Here is a 10,858-nt window from a genome sequence, read left to right as displayed (position 1 = left end):
CCCTGATGTGCAGTGACTTTGAACCAGAATTCTAAGTCAGAGTTGAAGGTCAAAAAATGGGGTGGGTTTTTTTTTGTGTGTGCAGAATCCTTGTATGGACATATATTTTCTGTCCTTTGGTAAGTTTATCTCATGCATCACAGACGATTCAATTGTCTAGGTCAAACGTCATGGTCAAAACCAATCTCTGTGAAATTCTTGTCCAGAGCTTATTTCTATTTGTTTGGGATACAAATCAAAAGTCAAGATCGAAACAGATTGAAGAATACTTGGGGGTGTATTTATTTTAAGCTAAGTGATAACATAACAATATCAGAACATCTTGAAATACGTGTGCATTAGGTAGTGATAGCACAAAAATATCGGAACATCTCGAAATATGTGTGCATTGGGTAGTTTTAACGTGAAGAATTTGATGTACAATATTTTACAGATTCGCAGATTATTTTTGACATGTGGGACGTATTGAACTGGAAAAGAAATGTATGAAAATTAAAAAAATCTTCACAAAATATCGATTACTAGTATACCCCCCCCCCCCTCCCAAAATGTCCCGAGACAAGATAAATCTTAGTGGGATAAATGACTTATGTTTCTAAAAATTGTCACATAAAAAGGCAATTTCCGTGGAATTTTGCCCCACAAGGTATGCTGAAATTGTGTGTCTTTCAATTTAGATTTCTTTCGGCGTTAAGGACTCTTTAACAATAAACACTGAAGAGTTCCTAATCCATGGTACTGTAGAGTGATCTGCCCTTTGATTTAAATTCTACAGTGTAATACAGTTTTTAATCAATTCAAGTATTCTTAACATTGTATAAGACCAAGATAAACTTAGTAGAATACTTTATTTGAGTGTATTTTCCCACATACATTGTAATAGTAAGCAACAGTGGTATCTGTTCAATTCATTAGTGTCCTTCAACATCGAAGACTGACAGATACCCTTTGTTGAAAATGAAATATATCAATTTAATATTTTCATCTTTATGCAATATAATTTTCTCACAGTCCAAAAAATATTTCTGATAAGTGTATAGAAGACTCTTGAAGTAAAGTTTTTTATACGAGTGAACAGAGGGACAATGGACTTATTTGCACCATGCAAAAACACCATGCAGCTCAACATCAGGGTTGGCGCATGCATTTAGAGCACAGTGACAAACCGAAATTTAATATGTGTTTTCATGCAAATTAACAGTCCTCTTGAATTCGATTAATTATATATGGTGAGGCCATTGTGCATGGTTAAAACGGAATATGAAAGAAAAGTCTTAACACCTGTTTCGAAGTGTAGGAGTATTTAAAGGTATTTTAACACATATGTATTAAAATATAATGTATGTATGTATATGTAGTGTCTTTGTTGCGAGTTTAAAAAACGTAAACATTCTGAGGTTTCTTATGTACAGCTGTGTTGTGGCGTCTATCGGATACTGAAATCCTACAATTATTATTTACCTTTTGTCTAATGGGATACTTATCTGTTTGATCAATTAATATCAGAACAAATCTTAATAGATTATGATAATACTTACTGAAAATAGTCCATGCCTCTTTTCAAAATTTAAATGTCTAAGAGAATTTCGTGTCATCAAAACAATAAGATTTACTTGACGTTTGGTTAAGTTGAATAGTTCCCCCGTGCTTTTCATACCGCCCAATGCCAAGGCATATATATGCATTTCAAATACAGCTTAATCGTCCGTATAACTCCCCTGTCAAGCAAATTTGTACACACTTTTAAATTTTTTTTTTTATAGGTCTAAATATGATAATAGACAGAGCACAAAAGACAAATCCCATCAAGTAAAAGTTGTTTTATTACACACAGGGAGGTGGTCCGAAACTATTCTTTCGTGCAATGGTGGAAATCTTAGTGTGCATTTCCTCTTCGCGCTTGCAATAGATATGATCTCTTGGAATCAGACGACAGTTTTTCCAGCAACTACCACAGAAGCTTACGATCATGAGGGGGCCATGAAATTTATCATCAGCACCATCCTGGTGTATTCTCTCCTTGGAATCGTGTCAATGATGGTCAGTCGTCTGCGGAAAAAATCTAACACTTATCGTCGTCAGTTGGATGATGACGTTCAACATTTTATCAAAACAGGAAAAACACTTCGAGAATCTTTTCGCAGACAGCAGCTAATTTTTCGTCGAAACACTTTTGTTAAAATGATCAAAACCAACGAAACTATCGACGAACTTGGTTTAAGAATGGAGGAAGAAGATTATAATGGCGACGAAGGAAACAAGAAAACTGACGAGAATAGACCTAAAGTCACGTTTCATATTGAAAATGAGACCGAAAGAGAAATGGAACCGTTGGAACTAAAAGAATTGCCTTTAAAGACATTCACTGATTCATCTTGCCAAACAGACGATGAGACATCCTCATAAAAATTATCCTTTGCTTGCTAACCCTATTAATCAATGGTAAGCTCTTGCATGATCTTGCTGCATAATATATCTCGATTATGTGTATATATTGTGCTTTTAAGTATAAGTGATAATTATTTTTCTGTATAGAAATCCATTAATTGTGGGGTTTACCTTTAAATCTTTTTGACTGGTTTTCAATTTGCTATGAAAAAAAGAAAAATCCTTTGCAAACTATTCTTGAAAACTTTTCTTCTGACTAATAGTCCAAATAAAAGGGAGTTTTATGGAACAATTTTAGTAATCGTTTGGTAGAGGGATGATGTTTTTCATGTCAATTTTTAAAACCTAAGTTAATATGCAATGCAATGAAACGGATGCTTTGTGTGTTTTAGCAAACAGCACTGACCCGAAAGTCCAGGAGTATGATGCTCATGGCGCCATGTTGTTCGTGGTGGCCACGGTTCTAGTGTATGCTGGTGCCGTTGTCGCCTTCATTGCAGGACATATAAAGAAGACAAGACTCAACAGTGAAGAAGAGGTCCAACTCTACAGATATCTGCGAAATTCCCAGTTCAAAATCCAGAAGAGGATTCGAAGCAACGAAGTTGTGCAAACACGTATGCAACTTCTGCGAGCCTTCCAAGAGAATTCTGGATGTGGAAACAGGCGGGAAAGAGGCAGGGCTCATGTCCATTCTACTAATATGGAGGACAAAACTTAGTGGGAACATTGAAGGACTCATTACATTACGTTCAATCAGAACAATTTCATGGGAGCATTAAAGATTCAGAATGTGAATGTGCAAGTGACAATTCGTATAAGAGGGTATAATCCACGTGTGTGTAAAATTAACCGTATTTACCAGTGTTCTAGTGATCCCATACATTCTAGCTTTGTCTGTTTGTGAGGAAGTTGTTTTTATGTGAGTCTGTGATCCTTATCGCCGCGCATTGGATTTCAAAACCCTTTCAAATGACATAATACACACATACATTCATTCCTGTCAACAATTTTACAGTCTGTACAATAAAAATGTTTAAATTGAATGCTTTTTATTTCCGATGGAGCTAGTTTGAATGTAAACTTTGTAGTCACATAAGTCTTTTCAGCAGGAAATTAGAGAATCTACTCTATATAATGCCAACAAAAAAAATCTTTCAAAAATACATAAAGATTGAACTAGTATTGCATAGTTTTCCTCAAAATGACCGATTCGAAGAAGATTATTTAGTTTAATATAACATGTACATATACAACATTTAAGAAATATTAGGCAGTGATAGCTCTCGAGATGCATTGAGTGGGGGATTTAAATAGGTGACTGAGTTTTCTTTTATAAGTAAAAAAATCCAAATTGTTCTCGTAAATATTTGTGCATCAGCCGTTGGAGAGTTGGAGGTTGTAATCATCACTTACTTGCTGAATAAAAAAGAATGTTGAAATTTTCTGCAGGCACGTAGACTCGGGGGAAGGGGGGGGGGGGCTTGACCCTCCACTTTTTGGAAAAATCATCATCGGTAATGCAGCTGTATATACATGTACATACTACAACAGAACAGCATAATTGTAAAAAAAAAAATAACTAGATTCAAAGTATTTACCTGTATGTACCTGGTACCTAAAATCTAATCAATTGATTGCGAAATAAAGCTGTCGACAAATGAGTTGATGCAAGGGACACAAGGATATGAACATTCTCGTTGAAAGTTATTATTTCGCAAATTCTATTATCGCTACAATGACCGTGATAGCAAATACAATCTATCGTTAGGTCGAATGTTGACAAATGATTTTCATTCAAATTATATTCACACTGAATGGTACCGTCACGGTAGCTCAGTCGGTAGAGGGATTGCTCCGTGATCGGAAGGTCGTGGGTTCAAACCCTGACCGCGACTGACCGAAGACGATTTAAAAAAAAAATAGGTAGCAAATGTTCCTTCGCCAAGCTCTCGGCAACTTTGAAGTGAAAGTTGCGGGTCTTTCGTATAAAACCTTAAAAACTGAGATCCCGTGACACGGCAAGCGTTGGCACGATAAAGATCCTTCATTGGTCAATGACCTTGAGTGCCGAAGAAAGGTCTATCTTTGAAGTCATTCACCGGTACATCACGACTTCTCTATATGAGTGAAAAATTCTCGAACGAGACGTTGAACAATATCAATCAATTAATCACACTGAATTGTCTATGGATTATCCCGTTTACCCGATCATGACAAGGGGCACAAAGTGGGTGTGACCGGTTGACAGAGGATGCTTACACCTCCATGACACCTGATCCGACCTCTATGTTTTTAGAGGTCAGTGTTTGCTCTGCTTCCATTTTGTATTGGAACAATACAAATACAATATGGACTTTTGAGCTTGATTACTGTTCGTTATCTTCATATTTTATCTCTAAAATTCATATCAATGCATAGCTTTGATTTACCTACACCTCTCAAGGACATCTAATAAGCGATTTCCTAGAAGAAGTTGGTTTGAATTCTACTTCTAGAAATCCAACTTATACACCCAGTTCACTTTCTAAGATCCAAAGTGTCCGGATTAACGAGGTTCCACTGTACTTTGCTAAGAATCATTCTGACTCTACACACAAGTATGGTTAAAATACTGCTACATAAATAAGGGAATTTGACGATAAAAATAGTTGAAGTCGTCACGTTTATCAAAATGTCTTTCTCTAGTAAAATATCCAAAACATGTATGAAGCGGATGTGCAATACTTCGTAATATCTTTATCTGTAGTGCAACTGGATATATCGGAGTTCAAATGGATATATCGAATCAATGTATGAATGAAAATTAGTACAAGTATTGTTAATTGATAAAAAGTCATCGACATATCTAAATGTATGTTGAATTGAAGGCCACAGCAAGAGACTTTTTTTTTTTCATGTAAACGTTTTTGAATAAACCCTGCTTCATATAATATGAGACTCCAAAAACAGGTTGCTAATAATGGGGTACAATTATAGTACCATGGGCATTCTAACAGAGCATGAATCTGATATTACTTACTTACTTAGTCCTCTTCGTGCTGTTCAGCACATAAGTTCGTCACCAGAGACTTCCATGCTAGTCTGTCTTTATTCCATCTCTGGACCTGTTCCCATGTCCAGTTGCTTTTGGTATTCTTCTCTTTTTCTTACCGGTTGGTGTTCATCTTCGTGCAACCCTTGGGATGGAGGTTGGGTGCATTCTGTATATGTGTTCTATCCACAGTCATTTCTTTTCCTTATTACTTGGGATAGAGGAGTGGTGTTAGTCCTTTTGTACAGTTTTTCATTTGAGATGGTATAAGGCCACAAAATGCGTAAAATTCTGCGAAGGCAACGGGTCTGGAAGGCATCTAGCTTGTTTGAAATGGCGTTTGTTACTTTCCTGATTCAGCACTATACAGGAGGACCCCAAGCACATTACTGTTGAAAATCCTAATTTTGGTATTTATGCTGATCTTTGCTGACCTCCAGATGTTTTGCAGAGCAACACACGCTCCTGTGGCTTTAGAAATCCGAGCTAGTACATCTACCTCAGAGTTCCCATCTGCGGTGATCTTACTTCCTAGGTAGACCTAGGTAGACGGTCTCTGACATCTTCAATTTTTTATACCATTTAGGGTGATGATTTTCAGACCAATCTTTCCTGCCTGCTGTTTTTGCAAGCTGGTTGTTTTTTTTCTTGTATATCATGATGTTGGTGAGCTAGCAGTGCTACATCATCTGCAAAATCTAGGTCTTCATGCATTTCTGACATAGCCCAACTGATTCCCGTACGCTTATTCCTGGCGGTTTCTCGCATGATCCAGTCAATGTAGAATGTGAAGAGAAGAGGGGAGAGCAGTCATCCCTGTTTTACTCCAGTCTTCAATGTAAACTCCTCTGATAGGTTTTATCCACAGATAACCCTGGCATTTATATCTGCATGTGTACAGCATCATGATGATGGAGATGAGCTTATCTGGGATCCCATAATGACTGATAATTTTTTTCTAAGGCTAGGCAATTAACACTGTCAAACGCTTTTGTAAAGTCGATAAAGTTGATGTAAAGTGGAGAGTTCCATTCATTGCTCTGTTCTAATATTTGTCTGAGAGTTAATACCTGGTCGGCATATGACCTTTCCTTTCTAAAACCTGTTTGTTCTTTCCGCAGAAGGGGATCTGCTATGTCTGTGATTCTGTTAAATATCACTCTGCTTAGAACTTTCATGGTTACCGAGAGCAACATTATCCCTCTATAGTTGTTGCAATTTGAGAGGTCTCCTTTTTTGGTAGTTTAACTATAAGGCCTGTTCTTCAGAAAATTGGTCTCTTCTGATCCCATATCTTCTGTAGAATATTTGTCAAGATGGTAGGTGTCCAGTATTCCTCGGTCTTGAGAAGCTCTGCATTTATCTGATCAATATCTGCAGGCTTTCCACTTTAGCTCTACTGGTCAGAGACCAGAAGAGCTTATGCGATAGTAAGGTGTCCGTCGTCCGTCTGTCTGTCTGTCCGTCCGTCTGTAAACAATTTTTCAAAATGCTACTCCTCCTACAGTTTTGGTCTGATTTCAATATAACTTGGCACACAAGTAGACTACACTAAGATACATAATTCTGTATATCGGATTTTGATTTCAATGAACGATGATGCCATGGTTACTAAAAATAGAGATTTCTTGGAAATACATTCAAAACGCTACTCCTCCTACAGTTTTGATCTGATTTCAGTATAAGATGGCACACAAGTAGACTATATTAAGATACTTGATTCTATGTATCGGATTTTGATTTCAATGAACGATGTTGCCATGATTACTAAAAATAGAAATTTCCTTAAAATACTTTCAAAACGCTACTCCTCCTACAATTTTGGTCCAATTTCAGTCTAAAGTAACCTGGTACACAAACAGACTACACTAACATACATGATTCTATTTATCCGTTTTTGATTTCAATGAACGGTGTTGCCATGGTTACTAAAAATAGGGATTTCTTGGAAATACTTTCAAAATGCTACTCCTCCTACAGTGTTGATCTGATTTCAATATAACACAAGTAGACTACACTAAGATACATAATTCTATTTTTGATGAACGGTGTTGCCATGGTTACTAAAAATAGAAATTTCCTTAAAATACTTTCAAAATGCTACTCCTCGTACACTTTTTGTCTGATTTCAGTATAACTTGGCATACAAGTAGACTACACTGAGATACGTAATTGTCATTATTGTTTTTTGATTTTGTTAAATGATGTTGCCATGGTTACTTAAATCGAAATTTCTGTAAATTTATTTTAAAAGGCTACTTCCTCCTACAGTTTTAGTCTGATTGCAATAAATCTTGCCACAAAAAGAGACTAAACCAAGGATTATTATTCTATTTATTGCTGTTGCAAAGTTTCAAGTCCAAGTGCTACTTTTATCTTCTTTTATAAGTGCATGTACAACCAGTAAAGTTACAGTCTCGTCAGAGACTTCTGGTTTAGTTTCGCTATTGCCTTTTTCACCTCTTCTACACTGGGTGAATCTGTATTAATGTCCAATGTGTCTATGGCTGGTGTTATCAGGGCTTCGTTTTCTGTATCATTAACATTTAAAACTTCCTCAAATGTTCTTTCCAACGTGTCTTCTTTTGATAATGCATTTCCTTTTATATCTCTAACTGGTAAATCTGATGACTGAAATTTACCTGCTAGTGTTTTTGTTATTCGATAGAGGGTCTGCATATCTTGTTTAAAGACTGCTTGTTCTGCTTCTTTAGCTAGTTTTTCAGTGTATACTTTGCGGTCTGCTCTTGCACTCTTCTTTACTTCTTTGTCTATAGCCCGATATTCTGCTTGGGGCTGATCTTGTTGTCTCTTTGATTTAGTGGATACCATTTTCTTTTTTTTCTTTACGTTATTCTACTATTTTCCATGCACTGTCTGAGATCTATTCTTGTTTCCCCCTTTTCTTGGACCAAGTAGTTGTTGAGCATTTTCTAATAATTAAATGTTTCCATATCAATTTCATCTGAGTGTTCCATGAGAAGCAAAAATTTATTTTGAACTTTTAATTAAAGAGATATCTTAATTTTTGTGTCTTTTAGCTTTTTGATGTTAATTGGAGACGGTCTTTATCCTTTCTCCTTGATTTCCTTAACTTCAACTTGACTTTAGCCAATACTAATGAGTGGTCACTTCCCATGTCAGCCCCTTGTTTTGCAAGCACATCCAGGAGGCTACTTCTCCATCTCTTGTTAACAATGACATTGTCAATTTGGTTTTTTATGACCATCTGGGGAGTTCCATGTTGTCATTTTGGATATCTTTGTGCATAAATATAGCCCCACCAATTATCAAGTTGTTTTCTTGGCAGAAAGTGCCAAGCCTCTCTCCGTTGCTGTTACATTCTCCTAATCCTTTCCCACCCATGATGTTTTCTTTGCCTTGATTGCTTTTCCCAACTTTTGCATTTAAGTCTCACAAGATAAGCAGAACATCATGCGATGGTGTATTGTCTACTATCTTTTGTAAGCTATCATAGAAGGAGACTTTCTCGTCATCTTCTGCATCATCTGTTGGTTGCAAAGCAGACAACTACAGTTAGTTTGGAAAAAGCTGAGTTGAATCTTGCTGTTAATATCAGCTCACTTACAGGTTTCCATTCTTATAGACTTCAATGAACCTCTTTTGTTGTGATTATTGCTACTCCTCTGCTATGATGTTCATCAGTTCTTCCAGAAGAGAGTATTTGATGTCCTGACACTAGTTAGTTGCTTTGACCTATTACCTGTCCATCTAGTTTCACTTATTCCAAGGAGCTCGATCTTGTAACTCTCCATTTCTCTTACCACTTGCGCCAGTTTTCCTGTTTGGTAAAGGGTCCGCACGTTCCAGCAGCCCACTCGTTATTTTTGGTCGAAGGACATCTATATATCAGGGTGGGAAATTCACCCGTCATACTACCAGTATCCTGTGTTGAATCAATCCTTCTTCCACCATTTTGTTCTCTGATTAAGGTTTCTGTAGCTGCATTGTTTGACATGTTAGGGTTGCTGGCCCTAAGTTTAACCCCCTGAACTCAGAGGGCCAGTGGTTTTCTCTCAGGTTTTCCTTCCCCTGCGTTCCATTGCTTTCGTGCTCATCTACACAGATTTTCTGTCAGGATTTTCTTCCATAGCCTTTGACTTTCCCAAGCCTTCCCAAAAGGCAGTGAGGCTATTTGACCCATAGCTGGGGGCTAGGTTTGCAGACAGCAGGGCATATCCACTCACCGGTGGCCCATGCGTGACGTGCATTTATGGGCCTAGTCTCCTCCAAGACCCTGGGGTTCTGCTTGGGGCCCTAAGGTACCAAATGTTCATGTGCTACCTCGAGGGGGTTCTGGGCCACATAGGTCTAACTGTGGAGAGGCTGTACCTGGCAGATAAGACTTACATATTCTGCTTACTTTTTGCAGTGAACTGCTAGCCAGGGTGGAGCTGAAAGCAAGAGTGATAGGCACAGACAGACACACACACTGTAAACATCACACATCCATTTAGCAGACATTCTGATATTATTTCCCGTTTTTGTTTAGTTTTTTTTTTCTTTTTAGATTGCCCCTCCGCTGCTATATAAAATTACTAGTACTGCCTGTTTCGATTAAACGTTCAATATATAATTATATAAAGTGAAACTTGTGCAGAAGTGATTGCTTATTAAACGCTTCTTTGCACGGTTTAGAAAAGAAACGATTTTAAGTATGAAGGAAAGGCTCTCAGAAAATTATTGCTGCAGATACAATGTATTGTGATAATTTTAAGAATGTGTATTAGGGAAAAAAAATATCTGGGGGTCTACTTCTGGTATCGAGTCTATTCCGATTCAGAGTTAAGTGCGTTTTATCGGTTTTAACACTTTTTTTTTTGCAAAGGTGAAAATGTCTTTATTGTGGAGTTCAACACTGTCACATCGCAAACACTTAACGTTACCACATTAGGATACAGAAGTCGATTGGGGGGGGGGGGGGGCCTGATCCTTTCTTTAACCTATTCTCATGGCAGAGAAGGGAAACCAAAGGTTACTAAAGTTGCAATAGCTTTGGTGAATATCCAAAAGGATTCGATAGACAAACTGGAAATGTTCCAAAGGGGCTTTTGGGCCCCCAGTAAGCGTTACCCATTGTATAGATAATCTATTGTCTTCAGTTGCTTCTAAGAGATGGAAGCAGATGTTCGTGCCCTGCTGCAGAAAATGCCGAACATCTCTTACAGCCGGGGAACCTTCCCTGTCATTTTCTGATGATTTTCCTTTCCGGAAGGACAGGATACTATAATGTTAAATGTGATAAGCAGTATATATTGGATATTGATGCTTCTATTAGGCCTCTTAGACGACCTCTAAAAAAAAATGACGACGTATCTTTTCTTTTCTTTGGCAGCTTTGAAGATATGCTACAGATTAACTTTTGGGGGAATTCTACCTGTATTTAATAGGCTAGAGATAAACGACATGCAGTTT

The sequence above is a fragment of the Saccostrea echinata genome, unplaced genomic scaffold (assembly GCF_033153115.1).
Source record: "Saccostrea echinata isolate AGI-Se365-2 ecotype Australia unplaced genomic scaffold, CSIRO_AGI_Sech_v1 ptg000022l, whole genome shotgun sequence".
Taxonomy (NCBI): Eukaryota; Metazoa; Mollusca; class Bivalvia; order Ostreida; family Ostreidae; genus Saccostrea; species Saccostrea echinata.
This window is presented reverse-complemented; position numbering follows the sequence as displayed.